The sequence below is a fragment of the Mustelus asterias genome, chromosome 15 (genome assembly GCF_964213995.1).
Source record: "Mustelus asterias chromosome 15, sMusAst1.hap1.1, whole genome shotgun sequence".
Taxonomy (NCBI): Eukaryota; Metazoa; Chordata; class Chondrichthyes; order Carcharhiniformes; family Triakidae; genus Mustelus; species Mustelus asterias.
The window spans coordinates 70,326,168-70,349,622 of NC_135815.1; positions in this window are offsets into that span (position 1 = coordinate 70,326,168).

The window sequence follows — 23,455 nt, forward strand, 5'->3', positions numbered from 1 at the left end:
TCATCTCAGGCCCCACCCCTCAGGGCGCATCCTCTCAGGCCCTCGCCCCTCAGGCCTCGGGCCCCCTCTGGCATTAACAGGGTGCCCAGTGGGCAGTGCTAGGGCGCTAGTGGGCAGCACCAGAGTGCCAGGCAGGCACTGTCAGGCAGGAGGCCATCATGTCAGGTCATTGTTGGTTAGGACCATATGTGATTCTTGCCGATGAGGACCTTGATCAGCGAGGCGCGAGTCCCAGTGAGCCCGGACAATAGCGTCCAGGAGTCACTAATGACATTTAAATATCATAAATATTTAAATTGGCTTAAGTCAATTTTACCAGCAAATCAGTGCTGGTAAGATAGCGAGAGGCACAAAACAAGGCGCGATCCTGATCTTTGGCCTCTCGCCCTATCTCACCAGCTCACCTCACCGATCAGCCACCGGGACAAGTCAATAAGATCACAGCATGAAATTTCATAGCTTCTTGTGTAAAGCTGCATTATCATCACTTTGTCAGCTCCTGATACTTTACAGTACAAATTAAGTCATTTCAGCAAATGGTTACGGCAGTTTTTATGCTTCACATGAGCCTCCTCCCATCCCTCATCAATGAAATTCATCATGATTGTCTCATTCTGTTATCTCTGTTGTATATATCCAGCTTCCCCATGAACACATCGGGAGCAATCTTACCAAAAACATTCTACTGCCGGAATTCTACCGCCCTGCCTGCCACAGAATCGGAGCGGGCGAGGGGCGGACACCGGAAATGTCCGTTGACCTTGGGTGGGATTTTCTGGTCTCGCTCGAGCGAGGCTGTAAAATCCTGCCCCAAGTGTCAAACAAGCATGAAAACAGGACTGAATCGCACTGTTTTTTTTGGGTGAGTTAAAAATCAAATCTTACCTCATCCTGTGAAAAAAAGAAGCAAAATCTGTTTTCCGAAAGCAGGAGGAGGGGGTGGGGCCTAAGCTCACGTAAAACCAGCAGATAGCAGCAGAGGGCACCATTGAGCATGCTCAGATCTCTGCGAACACAGAGACCTGTCTTCACTGCTCCCCCAGGTACCGTTCGCCTATCGCCCCCACCATCCCAGCTACCGTTGGCCCCTACGAGTGATCCCCTGTCACTCCCATCCAGACTGACACTCCCCCAAGGGGCAGCCCCCTCCAGCTCTAGACCTCTCGAGAGGGCTTCAATGGCCTCCGGTCTGACTGGCGAGGCCATCACGTCTGGTCCCGGTTGAGGGGGGACCATACATTATCCTTCACCGGCGAGCCTGCAGAGGCAAGTGAGCCCGGACGATTGTGTCCCAGACTCACTTGTAATATTTAAATTCTACTTTGATCTCGCCGGATATCCAGTGCCGGTAAGATCGCAAGAGGTGAAAATCCGGGCGCAACCCTGATTTTTGCACCCCCTCATGATCTTACCGGCTTGCTCCGCCCATTGACCGGCGTGACGAGATGGTAAGATCGCTTTCCAAACCATTCACCTCAACTACTCTCTGTGGTAGCAAGTTCCACATTCTGACCAATCTCTGGTCTCAATATTTTTCCTGAATTCCGTCCTGAATCTTTTAGCGACTATTATAAAACCTCAGGCTTTAGAACTCACCTGACATTTGTAAATATCTTCTCTGTATCCAGCTGTTAAAATCCTTCATAATTTTAAAGATCTCCTGTCAGGTCATCCATCTGCCTTCTCTTTTCGAGAGAAAGAGTCCGACCGGGTTCAATCATTTCTGATTAATATAATCTGCCACTTCTGTTATCATTTTTGTAAATCATCTTTGCACCTTTCCCAGTGTTTGGAAACCAGAACCAGGCACTCACTCTGAGAGACTTTTGAAAGCCTTTAATGTTATCTTGGTTGACGTCTCGAAACATAGTCAAGGCCTAGAAATAAAAGCAGTATACGCATATATTATGAAGCTGTTAAAGGTTACATTGCTCCAGAGGCCTGCTGCAGAGCCAATCCTTTCATAATTCCGCTGTACTGTCAGTGTGGATCTCACACAAATGTGAGGGAAATCACCCCCTCCTCCCATATTTAGTCACTGTGCTGAGGTTCCCAGCAGATCAAGCACAGAAGGTAATAAACCAGTTGCGAGGTTTGATTTATAAATATAATTTAAAGAGAAAAAACAGTTGTTATTTTGCTAAGTGTGAATGTTCACTGTGATTTATTAATTTGTTTTTGAGGTTATATGGTCTGCGAACCAATAAATAGTCCATTACGCTGCTTCCCTTCTTTCCTTTTTTAATATGTTCATGTTGTCAACATGTCCAGTGCATGTGCTGTCATTAAACATGTGATCAGGTCATCTTGGTGTCGGTCTCTCTTTACAAGTTCCTCCCAAAATATAACACATTTTGGTGAGGAGGGTGGGATCAAACTACAAAAATATTTGCATCACCCAAAGGTAGATGAGTTAGCTGCCAGGCTGGCCAAGACTTTGGCTGAATTCTGCTCAGCCCTGAAGTCTAATCTCTCTCCTCAGTGAATGGGGTGCTGCGTGGTCCTATTATCCATCCATTCAACTCCAGATTCCACTGATTTTGATGAAGGAAGCACGTCACGCATCCACTCCCCTTAGTGCAGGTGCAACTCGAGACCTCTGGCAAGACAACAAGTGAAAACAATGGACCCGATTTTACCAAAACTTCGCGCCCCGTTTTCAGGCACGAAATCACTGTAAAGTTGGGTGTCGGGCCTATACCGCGATCTGCATCCGATTCCGAGCAGATCGCGGCTTTACCGACACCCAATTCTGGCGCGGGTCCGGCCCGCGCCCGAATCGGGCGGCCTGACGATTTAAATGCATTAGCATGCATTTAAACCGACTTAATGAACCGTGCGCCTAACCCTACCGCCAAATCCCACTTTACCGTCTTCTGGCCCATTCCGCATCCGCGCTTTTAGCGACCTGCAGAATAAAAGTCCGAAGTGGATTTCTATTCTGCAGGGGAACCTCCGAAGCCTTCTCTGCCCTTGTGAAGTCACCATCCTCCTCGACCATCCTTTGCAGAGCCCCCCGCTAACCACCCCGGCAGACAACCCCCACCCCCCCACCCCCGGGATCGGACCCCCCTGGGAGGCAGGCCCCCCCGGCAGACCCCCCCCCCGCCACCGGGATCAGACCCCCCTGGGAGGCAGGCCCCCCTCGGCAGAGCACACCCCCAACCTACCTCGATCGCTGGTCTCCCTCCACCATCCTTCCGTTAGCAAGATAAGCTATATGTTCCTCAGCTAGATCCACTTTGGTCAACACAAAGATGGTCCTTCTGCCTTGTGGGTCCATCTGGCTCACCAAGTCAGTTACAATACTGCGTTCAGCATCTACTGAACCATCTTGGATACAAAGGATAATGAATGTTACTGGTCGATCTTCCTGGTGTTATCAGTACTGTAACATCAGGAATGGCTGCCGACACCAAGGATATGAGTTTTAGCATAAGCAAGGCTTACATGCAGAACCCTAATGCCATTATCCTTTGTATCCAAGATGGTTCAGTAGATGCTGAACGCAGTATTGTAACTGACTTGGTGAGCCAGATGGACCCGTCACACCCCCTCTCCTCCCCCCCCCCTCTCCCCCCTATTTGATGCCCAGATTCGGCACTTAGACTCAAAATGGTAAAATCAGGCCCAATGGTGTGGAGGGAAGGAGTTTAAGAAGTGCCCTCAAGTATCTGCCAAGGTTTTAGAGATAGAACTGACAGAGGCTATTGGGAAGGTAATCTGGACCTGAGAGTGCCACATGTGGGATGTAAGGTGTAGCTACAGAAATGAAAGAAATAAATTACACAATTATATTGGGAGAGATATAAAAGTCTTCACTCCTCCTCACCATGACTAGCTACTGATCTGTTGTTGTCGGGTATTGGATACTTACAGCTGGGTCTTAAGGAAGTTTTCCTAGTCTTAAGTAGCTGTATGTATTTATTAACTACAAGAATATGTATGTACATACAATAAATGGTTTAAGCCATGAGCTGGTTGCATGCTTGTTTGTGCACAAAGCTCTGTCCAATATTGGGCTGATCCCATGACTGCAGATCATGCGTTCTCTTACAAAACTGTGTTTCAGGGACTGTACTTAGCCCCACATTAACCCTATATGTTCCAGTCAGACTCTTATTCTCCACCGCCCCCTCCCAGTCTTTATCCAATGTATTTTAAGTTATTCTAGTTTACCCCATGTATTTACATCATCGTTACTACCCCATCATACCCTGGAAGTCTCAGAGTTCATAGGTTCGGGCGATTTCGAGGCCTTATAACCCTTCCATATCTGATTCACACTACTGTAAAAAGAGTGGTAGGCTCTGTTATTGTAGGTAACCTCCATTGGAGGCTATTCTGGCATTGGGTATCTTTTTATCTTCCTTTTCCAATGGTATTGAACCACTTTTTGTCGGTTCGGCAGTTATGCCGATAGGTGGTTGTTGTTCCATCCTGTTCATTGAGAGGTGGATGAACAGAATGCTTGTCTCACTGTCATTCTTTCCTCTTCTTCTTTCATTGTGTACATCCTCAATGATGAAATATGGCCTTTCCTGTTCTGAGGATGCTATTTTTTAGTAAGCTCACCTTTGCGTTTGACTGTGTGGTGTGCTGTCATTAGTGGGCGGCAGCTACTTGGTTCCAGCATCATCTGTGGCAATATCATGTTGGCTGAGAGTTTCAGTGTTTGTTCTGTGGTCGCAGAGTTGACCTCATCAACAGTTGTCATCACAGAGATTACGGATCTTCTGGTTGTTGGTTTCTCTCGAGTATCCTCCACTGAGGTGTCGTAGTAACCATCTGATTGGTTGGTTAGTCTGATTAGAGAGGGGTTTCCAGCACCTGCAATGAAAATGGACAAACCTGCTCTGCACAGAGAGAAGACACTTCAGAGTTAAAGTCCCTGTCAGGATACTCTTTCTGTTTGAGCTCTCAAGAACTTGTAGTTCTGTACAATTTACAACAGTGGTTGTCTTGACATCTTTTGCCATTTTGAAGATATTCAAGATGACACAGGCATCTCTGTACAAGAGAGAAAAGACTGGTGAGAGATGATGTACATCAGCCAACCTCAGGAGTTGCAGAATCATGTCAATGACTGGAAGTTGGATTCCTCCGGCCCCATAGAATGGCACGTCTGTTGTTTGAAGCTAGAGGTCTTCCAGTCACAGTTCTTTGTCTGGTAGAACTGTAACATTGGCTCCCAATTTATGGCCATTAACGAAATATCCGCATTCCAAAATGAAAATCCTGGATCTTTGACCTCACCATAGAAGCATGAGTGTATCCTCTGGATGTGCAATCTCAACCCCATGAATCATCTTTGGATCTTCTGTCTGTTTTGGTCTTGCAAAGTTTGCTAAAATATCCAAGTATGATAGATTGAAAGCAGTGGACTGAAATTGCAGGACATTGATCTTACTTATGGCGGATCTGTGGAGCAAACCAACACTTTGCTCCACAAAGCTGGCATGGTCACTCTACTGGTTGGTTAGTGTATTGCGTCCCTTGGCCTGGAGTGTCTGTTTCTGTGCTGTTTCACTAACTATACTGCGGGGTTTACTTTGTACCACACTTTACTTTCTCCTTTCAAAGTGGACTGTCTGTGTGGAGTCTGCATGCCCTCCATGTGTGCATGGGCCTCCTTCGGGTGCTCCGGTTTCCTCCCACAGTCCGAAAAATGTGCTGGTTAGGTGCATTGGCCATGCTAAATTCTCCCTCAGTGTACCTGAACAGGCACCGCTGGAGTGTGGCGAATCGAGGATTTTCACAGTAACTTCATTGCAGTGTTAATGTAAGCCTTACTTGTAACACTAATAAATAAACTTTATGCTGCGAATGGAGTTCAGGCTGTCTAACAATCTGGATAGCTTCCTCGAGGGTTAGATCTTCCTTTACTTGCAGCATGCCTGAGATTGCTCTAATACCAAACATCCACTGCTCCTACAATTATTCTATTCTGGATAAATTTAGATCTGAAGGTCCCCATATTCACAGCCTCCAGCCTTTCTGTACAGGTCATTATTGCATGAGTCAACAGGCACAGCTGGCTACTGGACACATTTATCAAATTTAGCCCTTTGTTACTCTGAGGTTAAAATAAATATGGAATGATTTTAGTATCTCTTCAAATTTAGCAGATGATGTGTTGATTCCTTCTCAAGCAATAATGTTGCCTGCTATTGGACCGACTGAATACAGCAGCGTATTAACTTGTTGAGCTTCTGTATTTTCAATCAGACCTGAAGCTATCATGTACCTCAGGAATTTTTTTCTCCAAAGCCCCCAATTATGTTATTGGTCTGGGCTTGGATAAGCCCAAATTGATCTGAAAAATGTAAATAAAAAATACAGAACAGCCCTTGAATGGTAAGGAGTAGAGAATGAGCATTTCCATTTGATTCCAGTATAGTTGACTCCCGTTGACAAATGGTTAATTCTCCAATTCAGCTGTTCTGTAGTTTGGTCGAGAGATTTCAATTATTTTTCCAGCTGTGATACTTTTTCTGGTTGATTGACTTCCACAGTCAGAGAGAGAGAGACTTCTCAGGTATTCCTGCAGAAGGTGGCTATTTTTTGCAGGGGCCCTGCTTCAGTTACTTTCTCGCACACTTTCAGTGTGGAAAGCTTCCAGCTGCTTATCCTCACAGCACACACACACAAGCTGACAGTCAGATACCAGCAGGCTGGTAGCAAGCAGGATTTTAACCCCCTCCCATGTACATCCCAAAAGGACTGCGATACACTGGTCTCATCCAGGTAATACCCAGGGTCTTTGAGATGTGATGGCAATTATGTTCCTTTGTCTTTGCCAGAGGCGGTGATCCATTTTTGGATGTTTTTAGGAGTATCCTGTCTGGAAGCACAGGGATGGGGTTCCATTGTCCCTTCGAGGAACACCCCACAGCCATTCCTGTCAGTGGCTAACTGCACATCCTCGACCATCCTCAGACCTTGTGTCCATTTTAAAAGCCCAATATTTCTGCATATATTTCCGTGGATTTTCTTCCCCATCACCATAACAACTGAATGAGGCCATTTTGCTCATTGTTCCTGTGTCAGCTCTTTGGAATGAGCTATCAAATTAATCACATTCCCCTCTTACATCAATGCCCTCCTATTTACATCTCTACCCAATTCCATTTTGAAAGTTATATCGAAAGTTGCACTTAAACAATGAAGTTGTGGAGCTAAATGTCAACAGTGTTATGAGAGGTCTGAATCACAAGCATTGCTTTGGTGACCATTGTTGCTAATTTGTGATTTACAGTCAACATTCTGGGCAGTCATCCCAGTCAGACATTGATTTTGTTTTTGTCTTTTCCTTTAATCACAGGAAACCAAAAGGTTATGCGTGTTACATTTATGATCTGTAACAAAATGAGAAAATATTAGCCGTTCTGCAGGCCAGTGTTAATTGGAGTATTGTTTAGTAAAGATTTGTCTCAGTGGGGAACAGTGGGGAACCGTGATCTTCAAAAGGAGACTATTGAGTAAATAGATAGCAGAGATGATTTTCCAATCGCCTCGACGGGTGATGCTTCATAGAATAAATATTTGGGGATAGGGCAATATTTGAACATGCTCATATCACAATTTTCTGGAAGATACAATCTTCTAGCTGGTCCAAAGGAATTGAACTAAAATACTGTAAAATATTCATGAATAAATATAAGATTCCAAACCTGAGAGAAGCACATATCATGAATTCACAAGTGGAAAGCAGTATGTCTAATTTGCAGCTTTGATTTTCTATATTTGCAAAGTGTTGTCCACACATTTATTGACAGCTGACTGATGTAGAGTTCACATTACAACATACACTGCCTCAGAGAGGAGAATCCCAATTTACAATGAGAATCCCAAGAATTTCAGGCACAGAACCACTAGGCTATTTGACACAACTACTGCAATTCTATCACCCCACCCACCACAGAATCGGAGCAGGTGAGGGGCGGACAACGGAAATGTCCATTGACCTCGGGTGGAAATTTCCGGTCACGTTAGAGTGAGACCGTAAAATCCCGCCCAACAGGTCTATGTCACCAATTATGCTCCACACCCAGTCTGCTTCATATCACCCATTCAAAATATTCTTCAATCCTTTCTCCATAGAACCATAGAATCCCTATAGTGCAGAAGGAGGCCATTCAGCCCATCACATCTGCACCAAGTCTCCGAAAGAGCATTTTACCCTCATCCCTTCAGGCAATCTCAACTGCAGCTTGTTTGCCAATTCCAAAAGCTTTGATTTAACCATCTTTTCTTAATCACCCCAAGTTACTTCTTCCACACTCAGGAAAACATTAGTCACTGAAAGAGTCATTTTTCCACAAGGCATTCCCTATTTAATCTAATCAAATGTATTAGATTACAACTGAAAACAACTCAACTCTCACTCTCTTTCTGTTCAATAATCCTAAACCAAACAAGAAACAAGATTGGAGTATTGCGTACAGTTCTGGTCGCTGCATTATAGGAAGAATGTGGAAGCATTGGAAAGGGTGCAGAGGAGATTTACCAGGATGTTGCCTGGTATGGTGGGAAGGTCTTATGAGGAAAGGCTGAGTGACTTGAGGCTGTTTTCGTTAGAGAGAAGAAGGTTAAGAGGTGACTTAATAGTGGCATACAAGATGATCAGAGGATTAGATAGGGTGGATAGTGAGAGCCTTTTTCCTCGGATGGTGATGGCTAGCACGAGGGGACATAGCTTTAAATTAAGAGGTGATAGATATAGGACAAATGTCAGAGGTAGGTTCTTTACTCAGAGAGTAGTAAGGTCGTGGAATGCCCTGCCTGCAGCAGTAGTGGACTCTTCAACATTAAGGGCATTTAAAGGGTCATTGGATAAACATATGGATGATATTGGAATAGTGTAGGATAGATGGGCTTTAGATTGATTTCACAGGTCGGCGCAACATTGAGGGCCGAAGGGCCTGTACTGCGCTGTAATGTTCTATGTTCTATGTTCTAAGATTTTAATCCCATTTTGTTAGGGACCAGTTCAGAAACCCCAAAATATGATATTAAGCTAGACTAGAGCCCAACAATTTTGGGCTGGGCAATTCCACTTTAAGAGAGTCACCCTGCTTATGGCCACCAGTCCTAAGGTTGATGCTAGCCATTCTGCCTTTAGGCCAATTGAGGTCCTTAAGTTGCCAGTTAAGGATCATTTAAAGGCCCCAATCCTCCACTGTTGACATTTTGCCAGCAGTGGGAGGGACCATGTGTTACTTGAGACAGTCTCACTGCAGACATGGTAGTGAGGTGCCTCTCGATTGGCCAACTTGTGCCCAGGGAGGCCTCCCAGTGGCAAGGGTCTGTCATCCGCAATGGCACAATGACTACCCCCAACCCTCGTTGGAGAAAACCCGACAATGGGTCTTTTGTAGAATCTGAAGCTCAATGCAACCACTGAAGGCTTCAATAAAAAATGTACTTGCAAAATATCAACAATTTGTTCATATGATTTAGTGCCTGGCTTCTTCGATTTCACTGAACTTCAGTGGCAATTAAATGTACACCCCCCCACTCCCCCCGCCCCACCCCACCCACCCAACCCCACATCACGCATTCTGGAATGTAGGCATACTGATATCTTCCGCTATTTTGTTTGCCTGCTCTAAATCGTCAAAATGCTCAGTATAGGAGCTCCATCACTCCACATTTTCATCAAAGGGTTCCACGACACTGAAAACCTCAGCCATTTTCTTACCAGTGGAGATCCCCATATGCACACTTCACATTTCCAGCAGCTACTGTTATAAAGGAAAGGTTGATCCACCCTCTGAGAGCTAACACCTACCCACTCAAAGAGGAGTACCTCGCTTTATAATCTGTTAAAGTGTTGAGAAATAGTACGATCTGTTCTTCAGCAACTTTTAGTGGTTAAATCAAAATAACTACCTGAGACTCTCTCTGTAAAATCAACAAGTAACACTTTATTTATCTAACTAACAGTGAATAGGTTAACTAAACCATTAATAAACCAAATAAAACACCATTCTCATGGAATGCTGTTTAGATAAATACAATTCCCACTTATTAACAAAAAAATAGAATTTTCTTTAGTCACTCTCAGAATACAACTAGGTTTTATTTTCCGGAATCTTCTGTCTTCTTTCTCCTTTGCTATCTTCACTATCGAGATTAGGCTTTCTTTTAAGACATAAATGAGCTGTGGCAGAGGCAGTTGCTGTGTCAGAGAGCCAGAGAGCTGGCTGTCTCTCTGGAGCTGAGAGCTATCTCTTATAATCCTGATGACATACCAACATGCCCACAATAAGATTGGTCCTCAGGTTACCAAAACATTAAACTTAAATCTAATAGGCTGCTATTAGCTAAGTGTCTAGTTTAAACTGATTGGGCAAAATTCAAAAACAGCCTGTTGTCTTGGCAACACTACTGTCTGGCCTCGCGATACAATGTTTCAATCTGTGTACTGCATATGCACCTGCATCTCTTTTTTTTAAACTCTAAGTACAGAAAATAAGCACTACCTTTTTAACAGACAATTTTATAAACACCAACTTCGCAACACTACCTTGATTTTTTTCTTTTCTAAATAAGGCAACAATCCAAGCTTCAGCCTCTGTTTAAACACACTCAGCTCTCTAATTGCTCTGTGGAGGATTATTACTCACGTCCACCTCGCCCACTATGTCCAGAGCATATGCGAAGAGAAACTCTCCTAATTCTTTTCCTGACTTTTTCAGTAATTTTCCTCCTCTCTGGTGGCTAGCATGCACCATTCGAAGCCCTCGTCACCAGTTTTTATGTTGTATATTGAAGAATTGACGCTAGGAAGCTAGGAAAAGAGTTAAAAATAAGAGCTTTATTTACAGGGTGGTGTTCACTATCGGCTGCTTCATCACTCTAGCAGTTTCCCACACTAGTGCCCTATGTGTCACTTCTAGTACATGCAAGAATTCATTAATATACAGTGCTTAGTGCAGCTACCAGAGTCAATATTAAAACGTAACACATACCCTCTGCAAAATAGTTAAATCACACCTGTCTCTTCACTTCCCCTCATCTCAATTTGAATCTATTCCCCAATCACAGAGTTTCTGTTGATATCATATAATTTATTCACTTTTTTTAATTGACGCCTCTGAGATTCTTGAAAAAAACGTGATCAGAGCTTTCCTGTTTGCTCACTCTAACTATTCCCAGAGTGCTTATTGCCTCTTCATAGCTTGCGCCTGATTACTGGTATCAGGTTACTATCCTCTACATTACAGGAATGTCCCCACTTTGGGTGGTGTTACAACCTTTCTCCATCAGAACTTACTGAGCATTGGATTTTCTGCTCATTCAAATAATGGGTGGCAAGTTGAGGGATTACCACATACAAATACAGACAAGCTCACTTTCGTTCTCTTCCGCAACTTGCATCCTATCTTTGTTCAGGTGAGGACACTGCAAAGTGGGATCAGAAAATTAATTTACGAAAGGCAAGATCAACAATAGATGCAGTTGGAAAATGTGAAATAAAATAAAGAAATACTTTAATTTTGACAGAGTAATTCATGACCTCAGGAAATCTTTACAGCCAATGAACTACTTTTGGAATAACATTGCTTTTATAAGGTTGGAGTGAAGCATGAGCAGCCCCACCATTGATAAGAACAAATTCATGAAAAGTCTAAATTAGTAAAATGGGTGGAAAAATATTTTGTTTTTCTACACCAATTTTCATGTGCTATTCTGTTTATCCATGTTTTAGTAAATGCTACTAGTGTTTAAAGAGTATACATTACATGGGGGATTTATTCAGAGGTGGAGAGGCTTTTAAATAGTTCCTGTTGTAGCTCACATCAGATTCTCACCAGAGGTGACTTCAGTGTCAAAATCCCCTTCAGTAACCATGTATCAGGATCAAACACAAGTCTTACTGCATAATTCACCAATCTATCACAGAGCTGGTTCACATTTCTCATTTTGATTTTCATCATAGAAATCATAGAAACCCTACAGTACAGAAAGAGGCCATTCAGCCCATCAAGTCTGCACCGACCACAATCCCACCCAGGCCCTACCCCCATATATTTTACCCGCTAATCCACACATCCCAGGACACTAAGGGGCAATTTTAGCATGGCCAATCAACCTAACCCGCGCATCTTTGGACTGTGGGAGGAAACCGGAGCACCCGGAGGAAACCCACGCAGACACGAAGAGAATGTGCAAACTCCACACAGACAGTGACCCAAGCCGGGACTCGAACCCAGGTCCATGGAGCTGTGAAGCAGCAGTGCTAACCACTGTGCTACCGTGCCGCCCTTTTGTGATTCATATTCACCAATGTCAGTGGATGAGCATTTTGGGAGACTGACCATATCTCTGTAAATTTCAAAATCATTATAAGTGTCTGAATTGGAGGAAGGCTGATTTCAATATCATTAGACAGGATCTGGCAATAGACTGGAGCAGCTACTTGCAGGCAAATCTACATTTGGAAAGTGCAAGCTTTTTGAAAGTAAAATGGTGAGAGTTCAGGGCCAATGTGTTCCTCTAAGACTGAAGGACAAGGCTGGCAAGTCCAGGGAACCCTGGATGTCAAGGGACATCGAGGGTTTGATAAAGAATAAAAAGAAAACACATGGTAGGTGTGGAACACTAAAAACGGGGGATGCTCTTCAGAAGTATAGAGAGTGTACAAAGAACAAAGAAAACTACAGCACAGGAACAGGCCCTTCGGCCCTCCAAGCCTGCACCACTAATGCTGCCCGACTGAACTAAAACCCCTTACCCCACTGCTCGGGCTGCAGTGGAGAGTGACAGTTGGTGTCTCAGTGTGGGAGTGCTGCTCGGGCTGCAGTAGAGTGTGACAGTTGGTGTCTCAGTGAGGGAGTGCTGCTCGGGCTGCAGTAGAGTGTGACAGTTGGTGTCTCAGTGAGGGAGTGCTGCTCGGGCTGCAGTGGAGAGTGACAGTTGGTGTCTCAGTGTGGGAGTGCTGCTCGGGCTGCAGTAGAGTGTGACAGTTGGTGTCTCAGTGAGGGAGTGCTGCTCGGGCTGCAGTGGAGAGTGACAGTTGGTGTCTCAGTGAGGGAGTGCTGCTCGGGCTGCAGTAGAGTGTGACAGTTGGTGTCTCAGTGAGGGAGTGCTGCTCGGGCTGCAGTGGAGAGTGACAGTTGGTGTCTCAGTGTGGGAGTGCTGCTCGGGCTGCAGTAGAGTGTGACAGTTGGTGTCTCAGTGAGGGAGTGCTGCTCGGGCTGCAGTAGAGTGTGACAGTTGGTGTCTCAGTGTGGGAGTGCTGCTCGGGCTGCAGTGGAGAGTGACAGTTGGTGTCTCAGTGTGGGAGTGCTGCTCGGGCTGCAGTGGAGAGTGACAGTTGGTGTCTCAGTGAGGGAGTGTTGCTCGGGCTGCAGTGGAGAGTGACAGTTGGTGTCTCAGTGTGGGAGTGCTGCTCGGGCTGCAGTGGAGAGTGACAGTTGGTGTCTCAGTGAGGGAGTGCTGCTCGGGCTACAGTAGAGTGTGACAGTTGGGGAAGTGTGGGGAAGTTGTTTTTTTTTTTCTTGCTGGTAATGGCTTCAGGGATGGCAGTTCAGGCAGTATGCTGCATCTCCTGTGGGATGTATGTGGTGAGGAAATCCAGTAGTGTTTCAGGAGATTTTAGTTGTAAGAAGTGCATTAGATTGCAGCTTCTGGAGGAGCGTGTAAAGGAGCTGGAGGGGGAGGTAGAGGAACTCCGCATAATTCGGGAGGCGGAGGTGGAAGTTGATAGGAGTTATAGAGAAATAGTAACTCCTAGAAATGAGGCTTGGGTCAATGCCAGGAGGAGGGGTAAGAAGCAATCGGGAAGACAATCCCCTGGGGCGGTTCCCCTCCATAATAGGTTTTCGGTGCTGGAGGCTACAGTTGAGGAGGAATCAACTGAGCATAGAGAGCAGATCTCTGGGGGTGAGCCGAGTGAGAAAGCTCAGGTGGTTAGGGGCTGTAAAAGACTGGGCCTTGTGATTGGGGACTCCACAATTAAGGGGACAGATAGGAGGGTCGGAACTAAAGGTAGGGACTCAGGGTTGGTGTGTTGCCTACCAGGGGCTGGGGTCCGGGATGTGTCTGACAGGGTATTCAGGATTCTTAGGGGGGAGGGAGATAAACCACAAGTTATTGTACATGTGGGGACACACGACATAGGGAGGATAGGGGAAGGGGATATTAGGCAGGGATTTATGGAGTTGGGGTGGAAACTAAAGGCCAAGACTGACAGAGTGGTTATCTCTGGACTCTTGCCTGTACCACGGGATAGTTTAGAGAGGAATAGGGAGAGGGAAGGTTTGAATTCATGGCTGAGGGGATGGTGCAGGAGGGAGGGGTTCAGGTACTTAAGCAATTGGGGCTCGTACTGGGGAAGGTGTGACCTCTATGAGAAGGATGGTCTACACCTTAATCAGAAGGGGACCAATATCCTGGGGGGTAAATTTGCTAAGGCCATGCAAGGAGGTTTAAACTGATTCGGGGGGGGGGAGGGATCCTGAGTAGTGGGGCTAAAAGTGAGGGATGCATGGATGGGGACTGCAATGCACGGCATTGCAGAGGTGGGGTGGAGCAGGGTTTGAAATGTGTATACTTCAATGCCAGGAGTATTCGCAATAAAGTGGGTGAACTTGCAGCGTGGATCAGTACCTGGGACTTCGATGTTGTGGCTATTTCAGAGACATGGATAGAGCAGGGGCAGGAATGGATGCTGCAGGTCCCGGGGTTCAAATGTTTTAGTCGAAGTAGGGAAGGAGGTAGAAGAGGGGGAGGGGTAGCATTATTGGTCAGAGATTGTATCACAGTGTCAGAGAGGAGGTTTGATGAGGACTTATCTGTTGAGGTAGTATGGGCGGAGATTAGAAATAGGAGAGGAGAGGTCACCCTGTTGGGAGTCTTTTATAGACCTCCTAAAAGTTCTAGAGAGGTTGAGGAAAGGATTGCGGAGTCAATCCTGCTTAGGAGTGAAAGTAATAGGGCAATTGTTATGGGGGATTTTAACTTGACTAATATTGACTGGAATTGTTATAGCTCTAGCTCGTTAGAGGGGTCAGTTTTTGTTCAAAGCGTGCAGGAAGGTTTTTTGACTCAGTATGTAGACAGGCCAACTAGAGGTGAGGCTATATTGGATCTGGTGCTGGGAAATGAGCCAGACCAGGTGCTAGACTTGGAAGTTGGTGTGCATTTTGGTGATAGTGACCACAATTCGGTTACGTTCACCTTAGTGATGGAAAGGGATAGGCATGAACCTCGGGCCAGTGGTTTTAGCTGGGGGAAGGGTAATTATGAGGCTATTAGGAGAGAATTAGGAAACATAGGTTGGACTAGGAGATTACAGGGACTGGGAACGTCCGACATGTGGAGTTTTTTCAAGGAGCAGCTACTGCGAGTCTGTGATAGGTATGTCCCTGTCAGGCAAGGAGGAATTGGTAGGGCTAGGGAACCGTGGTGCACCAAAAAAGTTTCTTTGTTGGTTAAAAAGAAAAAGGAGGCTTATGTTCGGATGAGACGTGAGCACTCGGGTAGTGCACTAGAAAGCTTTAGATTGGCTAAGAGGGAGTTGAAGAGCGAGCTTAGAAGGGCTAAAAGGGGACATGAGAAGACTTTGGCGGATAGGGTTAAAGAGAATCCTAAGGCGTTCTATAGGTATGTCAAGAACAGAAGGTTGGTTAGGGCAAGTTTAGGGCCAGTTATAGATGGCAGAGGGAAGTTATGTGTGGAACCGGAGGAGATTGGTGAAGCATTGAACCAATATTTCTCTTCGGTGTTCACGCAAGGGGACATGAATATAGCTGAGGAGGACACTGGGTTGCAAGGGAGTAGAATAGACAGTATTACAGTTGATAAGGAGGATGTGCAGGATATTCTGGAGGGTCTGAAAATAGATAAATCCCCTGGTCCGGATGGGATTTATCCAAGGATTCTCTGGGAGGCAAGAGAAGTGATTGCAGAGCCTCTGGCTCTGATCTTCAGGTCATCGTTGGCCTCTGGTATAGTACCAGAAGATTGGAGGTTAGCGAATGTTGTCCCATTGTTTAAGAAGGGGAACAGAGACTTCCCCGGGAATTATAGACCGGTGAGTCTCACTTCTGTTGTCGGCAAGATGTTGGAAAAAATTATAAGGGATAGGATTTATAGTTATTTGGAGAGTAATGAATTGATAGGTGATAGTCAGCATGGTTTTGTGGCAGGTAGGTCGTGCCTTACTAACCTTATTGAGTTTTTTGAGAAAGTGACCAAGGAGGTGGATGGGGGCAAGGCAGTGGACGTGGTATATATGGATTTTAGTAAGGCGTTTGATAAGGTTCACCATGGTAGGCTTCTGCAGAAAATGCAGATGTATGGGATTGGGGGTGATCTAGGAAATTGGATCAGGAATTGGCTAGCGGATAGGAAACAGAGGGTGGTGGTTGATAGTAAATATTCATCATGGAGTGCGGTTACAAGTGGTGTACCTCAGGGATCTGTTTTGGGGCCACTGCTGTTTGTAATATTTATTAATGATCTGGATGAGGGTATAGTTGGGTGGATTAGCAAATTTGCTGATGACACCAAAGTCGGTGGTGTGGTAGACAGTGAGGAAGGGTGTCGTAGTTTGCAGGAAGACTTAGACAGGTTGCAAAGTTGGGCCGAGAGGTGGCGGATGGAGTTTAATGCGGAGAAGTGTGAGGTAATTCACTTTGGTAGGAATAACAGATGTGTTGAGTATAGGGCTAACGGGAGGACTTTGAATAGTGTGGAGGAGCAGAGGGATCTAGGTGTATGTGTGCATAGATCCCTGAAAGTTGGGAATCAAGTAGATAAGGTTGTTAAGAAGGCATATGGTGTCTTGGCGTTTATTGGTAGGGGGATTGAATTTAGGAGTCGTAGCGTTATGTTGCAACTGTACACAACTCTGGTGCGGCCGCACTTGGAGTACTGTGTGCAGTTCTGGTCCCCACATTACAGGAAGGATGTGGAGGCTTTGGAGAGGGTGCAGAGGAGGTTTACCAGGATGTTGCCTGGTATGGAGGGGAGATCCTATGAGGAGAGGCTGAGGGATTTGGGATTGTTTTCGCTGGAAAGGCGGCGGCTAAGAGGGGATCTTATTGAAACATATAAGATGATTAGAGGTTTAGATAGGGTGGATAGTGATAGCCTTTTTCCTCTGATGGAGAAATCCAGCACGAGGGGGCATGGCTTTAAATTGAGGGGGGGTAGTTATAGAACCGATGTCAGGGGTAGGTTCTTTACCCAGAGGGTGGTGAGGGATTGGAATGCCCTGCCAGCATCAGTTGTAAATGCGCCTAGTTTGGGGGCGTTTAAGAGATCCGTAGATAGGTTCATGGACGAAAAGAAATTGGTTTAGGTTGGAGGGTCACAGTTTTTTTTTTTTTTAACTGGTCGGTGCAACATCGTGGGCCGAAGGGCCTGTTCTGCGCTGTAATGTTCTATGTTCTATGTTCTATGTACCTTTCGAGGGACCATATCCCTCTAATCCCATCCTATTCATGTATTTGTCAAGACGCCCCTTAAAAGTCACTACCAAATCTGCTTCCCCTCGCACCTTAAACTTATGCCCCCTAGTAATTGACTCTTCCACCCTGGGAAAAAGCTTCTGATACCCACTCTATCCATGCCTCTCATAATCTTGTAGAATTCAATCAGGTCGCCCCTCAACCTCCGTCGTTCCAGTGAGAACAAACCAAGTTTCTCCAACCTCTCCTCATAGCTAATGCCCTCCATACCAGGCAACATCCTGGTAAATCTTTTCTGTACCTTCTCCAAAGCCTCCACATCCTTCTGGTAGTGTGGCGACCAGAATTGAACACTATATTCCAAGTGCGGCCTAATTAAGGTTCTATAAAGCTGCAACATGACTTGCAAATTTTTAAACTCAATGCCCAGGCTGATGAAGGCAAGCATGCCGTATGCCTTCTTGACTACCTTCTCCACCTGCATTGCCACTTTGTGACCTGTGTACCTGTACAGCCAGATCCCTCTGCCTATTAATACTCTTAAGGGTTCTGCCATTTACTGTATATTTCCCATCTGTATTAGACCTTCCAAAACCTCACATTTGTCTGGATTAAACTCCACTTCTCCACCCAAGTCTCCAACCAATCTATATCCTGCTGTGTCCTCTGACGGTCCTCAGCGCTATCCGCAATTCCACCAATTGTTGTGTCATCTGCAAACTTCCTAATCGAACCAGTTACATTTTCCTCCAAATCATTTATATATATTACAAACAGCAAAGGTCCCAGCACTGATCCCTGAAGAATGCCGCGTGTCACAGCCCTCCATTCAGAAATGCAGCCTTCCACTGCTATCCTCTGTCTTCTATGACCAAGTAAGGAGTCTAACAACACCAGGTTAAAGTCCAACAGGTTTATTTGGTAGCAAACGGCACTAGCTTTTGGAGCGCTGCTCCTTCGTCAGGTGAGTGGGAGTTCTGTTCACTTCTATGACCAAGCCAGTTCTGTATCCATCTTGCCAGCTCACCTCTGATCCCATGCCTCTTCACCTTCTGCACCAGTCTGCCATGAGGTATCTTGCCAAAAGCCTTACTAAAGTCCATATAGACAACATCCACTGCCCTACCCTCATCAATCATCTTCATCACTTCCTCGAAAAACTTGATCAAGTTAGTGAGACACGACCTCCCCTTCACAAAACCATGTTGCCTCTCGCTAATATGTCCACATATTTCCAAGTGGGAGTAAATCCTTTCTCGAAGTATCCTCTCCAATAATTTCCTACCACTGACATAAGGCTCTTCAAAGAACAAAGAACAAAGAACAGTACAGCACAGGAAACAGGCCCTTCGGCCCTCCAAGCCTGTGCCGCTCCTTGGTCCAACTAGACCAATTGTTTGTATCCCTCCATTCCCAGGCTGCTCTTGTGACTATCCAGGTAAGTCTTAAACGATGTCAGCGTGCCTGCCTCCACCACCCTACTTGGCAGCGCATTCCAGGCCCCCACCACCCTCTGTGTAAAAAACGTCCCTCTGATGTCTGAGTTATACTTCGCCCCTCTCAGCTTGAGCCCGTGACCCCTCGTGATCGTCACCTCCGACCTGGGAAAAAGCTTCCCACTGTTCACCCTATCTATACCCTTCATAATCTTGTATACCTCTATTAGATCTCCCCTCATTCTCCATCTTTCCAAGGAGAACAACCCCAGTCTACCCAATCTCTCCTCATAGCTAAGACCCTCCATACCAGGCAATATCCTGGTAAACCTTCTCTGCACTCTCTCCAATGCCTCCACGTCCTTCTGGTACTGCGGCGACCAGAACTGGACGCAGTACTCCAAATGTGGCCTAACCAGCGTTCTATACAGCTGCATCATCAGACTCCAGCTTTTATACTCTATACCCCGTCCTATAAAGGCAAGCATACCATATGCCTTCTTCACCACCTTCTCCACCTGTGTTGCCACCTTCAAGGATTTGTGGACTTGCACACCTAGGTCCCTCTGTGTTTCTATACTCCTGATGACTCTGCCATTTATTGTATAACTCCTCCCTACATTATTTCTTCCAAAATGCATCACTTCGCATTTATCCGGATTAAACTCCATCTGCCACCTCTCCGCCCAATTTTCCAGCCTATCTATATCCTGCTGTATTGCCCGACAATGCTCTTTGCTATCCGCAATTCCAGCCATCTTCGTATCATCCGCAAACTTGCTGATTACACCAGTTACACCTTCTTCCAAATCATTTATATATGTCACAAATAGCAGAGGTCCCAGTACAGAGCCCTGCGGAACACCACTGGTCACAGACCTCCAGCCGGAAAAAGACCCTTCGACCACTACCCTCTGTCTCCTATGGCCAAGCCAGTTCTCCACCCATCTAGCCACTTCTCCTTGTATCCCATGAGCCTTAACCTTCTTAACCAACCTGCCATGTGGGACTTTGTCAAATGCCTTACTGAAATCCATAGAGACGACATCCACGGCCCTTCCTTCATCAACCGTTTTTGTTACTTCCTCAAAAAACTCCACCAAATTTGTAAGGCATGACCTCCCTCTTACAAAACCATGCTGTCTGTCACTAATGAGATTGTTTCGTTCTAAATGCACATACATCCTGTCTCTAAGAATCCTCTCCAACAACTTCCCTACCACGGACGTCAAGCTCACCGGCTTATAATTTCCTGGGTTATCCCTGCTACCCTTCTTAAACAACGGGCCCACATTCGCTATCCTCCAATCCTCAGGGACCTCACCCGTGTCCAAAGAAGCGACAAAGATTTCCGTCAGAGGCCCAGCAATTTCACCTCTCGTCTCCCTGAGCAGTCGAGGATAGATGCCATCAGGCCCTGGGGCTTTGTCAGTTTTAATGTTCCCTAAAAAACCTAACACTTCCTCTCTTGTAATGGAGATTTTCTCTAACGGGTCAACACCTCCCTCCGAGACACTCCCGGTTAACACGCCCCTCTCCTTTGTGAATACCGATGCAAAGTATTCATTTAGGATCTCCCCTATTCCCTTGGGTTCTAAGCATAATTTCCCTCCTTTGTCCCTGAGAGGTCCGATTTTCTCCCTGACAACTCTTTTGTTCCTAACGTATGAATAGAATGCCTTAGGATTCTCCTTAATCCTACCTGCCAAGAACATCTCGTGACCTCTTTTTGCCCTTCTAACTCCCCGTTTGAGATCTTTCCTACTCTCTCTGTATTCCTCCAGAGCTCCATCTGTTTTCAGTTGCCTGGACTGAACGTACGCCTCCCTTTTCATTTTAATCAGATCCTCAATTTCCCTGGTTATCCACGGTTCTCGAATCCTACCTTTCCTATCTTTCCTTTTTACAGGCACATGCCTATCCTGCAGCCTTATCAATAGTTCCTTAAAAGACTCCCGCATGCCAGACGCGGACTTACCCTCGAACATCCTCTCCCAATCAACATCCACCAATTCCTGCCTGATCCGGCTATAGTCAGCCTTCCCCCAATTTAGCACCCTGCCCGTAGGACAGCACTCATCCTTGTCCATTACTATCCTAAAGTTAACAGAGTTGTGGTCACTATTTGCCACATGTTCCCCTACCGAAACTTTGACGACCTGACCGGGCTCATTTGCCAGAACTAGGTCCAGTATAGCCCCCTCTCTAGTCAGGCTATCTACATACTGTTCCAAAGAACCTTCCAGTACGCATTTTACAAATTCCTCCCCGTCCGGACCCCCAGCTCTAAGCACTTTCCAGTCTGTGCCAGGGAAATTAAAGTCCCCCACTACAACAACCCTATGTTTTCTGCACCTATCCAGAATCTCCTGACATATCCTTTCCTCCACTTCCCGTGGGCTGTTGGGTGGTCTGTAGTACACCCCCAGCATAGTGACTGCACCCTTCCTGTTTCTGAGTTCCACCCACAGCGACTCAGTACATGACCCCTCTAAGTTGTCTACCCTCTGCACCGCGGTAATATGCTCCTTAACTAATATCGCTACTCCCCCACCTTTTTTAGCCCCTCCTCTGTCTCGCCTAAAACACTTATACCCCGGAATATTCAGCTGCCAGTCCTGTCCTTTTAACCAAGTTTCCGTCACCGCAACCACATCCAAATTCCGCATAAGCATCAAGGCCCTAAGTTCGTCTGTTTTACCCGTTACACTCCTCGCATTGAAGCAGATGCACTTCAGACCTCCAGGCCCAGTCAGGTCCTCCTCCTCCAGAGTGCTCCTCTTCTTAGCTAGCCTTGCCCTGGCCCCCAGCTCGACCCCAGCCTCAGTATTTACTGACCTCCTGTTTTGCTCCCCACCCCCCTGCCACACTAGTTTAAATCCTGCCGAAACACTCTAGCAAAACTCTCAGCCAGGATATTTGCTCCCTTCCAGTTAAGGTGTAACCCATTCTTTCTGTACAGTTGCCATCCTGACTTGAAGATTTCCCAGTTATCTATGAATTTAAAACCCTCCCTCTTGCACCAGTCCTTTAGCCACGCGTTCAACTGTAGAATCTCCCTGTTCCGAGCCTCACTTGCACTAGACACCGGGAGCAGTCCAGAGATTGCTACCCTGGAGGTCTTACTTTTTAGCCTAGCACCCAACTCCCTGAATTTCTCTCGTATGACCCCCCTGCTCTTCCTACCTACATCATTTCCACCAATGTGTACAATCACATCAGTTTGACTACCTTCCTTTTTAAATATGCTTCCTACCCTCTCGGAGACATCCAGTACCCCGGCACCAGGGAGGCAGACTACCATCCTGGATTGTCGTTCAGTCCCACAGAAGCGCCTGTCCGTGCCTCTAACCATTGCGTCCCCCACAACTATCGCTCTCCTAAACCCCTTCTTTCCCTTCCGGACCCCTGAGCCTGTCTCCGTGGAGGCGATCTGGTCCTCGTGGCTTACCCCTGGAGGGTCATCCCCCTCCACAGAGGGGGATGACCCTCTGTGGAGGGGGATGTAATTACCTGGATTATCCTTGCTACCCTTCTTAAACAAAGAAACAACATTGGCTAGCCTCCAATCCTCTGGGATCTCCCCTGTAATGATGTGGAGATGCCGGCGTTGGACTGGGGTAAACACAGTAAGAAGTCTAACAATACCAGGTTAAAGTCCAACAGGTTTATTAAACCAGTTAAAACTGAAATAAACCTGTTGGACTTCAACCTGGTGTTGTTAGACTTCTTACTGTGATCTCCCCTGTAGTCAGTCAGGATACAAAGATTTCTCTCAAGGCCCCAACAATTTCCTCCCTTGCCTCTTTCAGTATTTCCATCAGGCCCTGGGGACTTATCTATCTTAATATTTCTCCAGAACCCCAATAACTTCTCGTTTTTGATCTCAACATGACCCAAACTATCTACACACCCTTTCCCAGACTCATCATCCACCAAGTCCTTTTCTTTGGTGAATACTGATGCAAACTACTCATTTAATACTTCACCCATTTCCTCTGGCTCCATGCATAGATTCCCTCCCCTGTCTTGCGTGGGCCAATCCTCTCCCTGGCTACCCTCTTGCTCTTTATATATGTATAAAAAGCCTCGGGATTTTCCTTAATCCTGCTGGCCAATGACTTTTCATGACCCCTTTTAGCCCTCCTTACTCCTTGCTCAAGTTTCTTTCTACTTTCCTTGTATTCCAAACTTGCTTCGTGTGTTCCCAGCCTCTGAGCCTTGACAAATGCTTCCTTTTTCTCTTTGACTAGGCTCAAAATATCTCTCATTATCGAGGGTTCCCGAAACTTGCCATACTTATCCTTCATCATTCGAGGAATGTGCTGGTCCTGAATTCCTATCAATTTACACTTGAAAGCCTCCCACATGCCAGATGTTGATTTGCCCTCAAACATCTGCCCCCAATCAACATTCTTCAATTCTTGCCTAATATTGTTGTAATTAAGCTTCCCCCAATTTAGCACCTTCACTTGTGGACTACAGTTATCTTTATCAAAGCCTGGGCTCATCCAGGATTTGAACCCGGGATCTCTCGCATGCTCATACCACCCTAGGCGAGAATCATATCCCTAGACCAACAAGCCAACCACC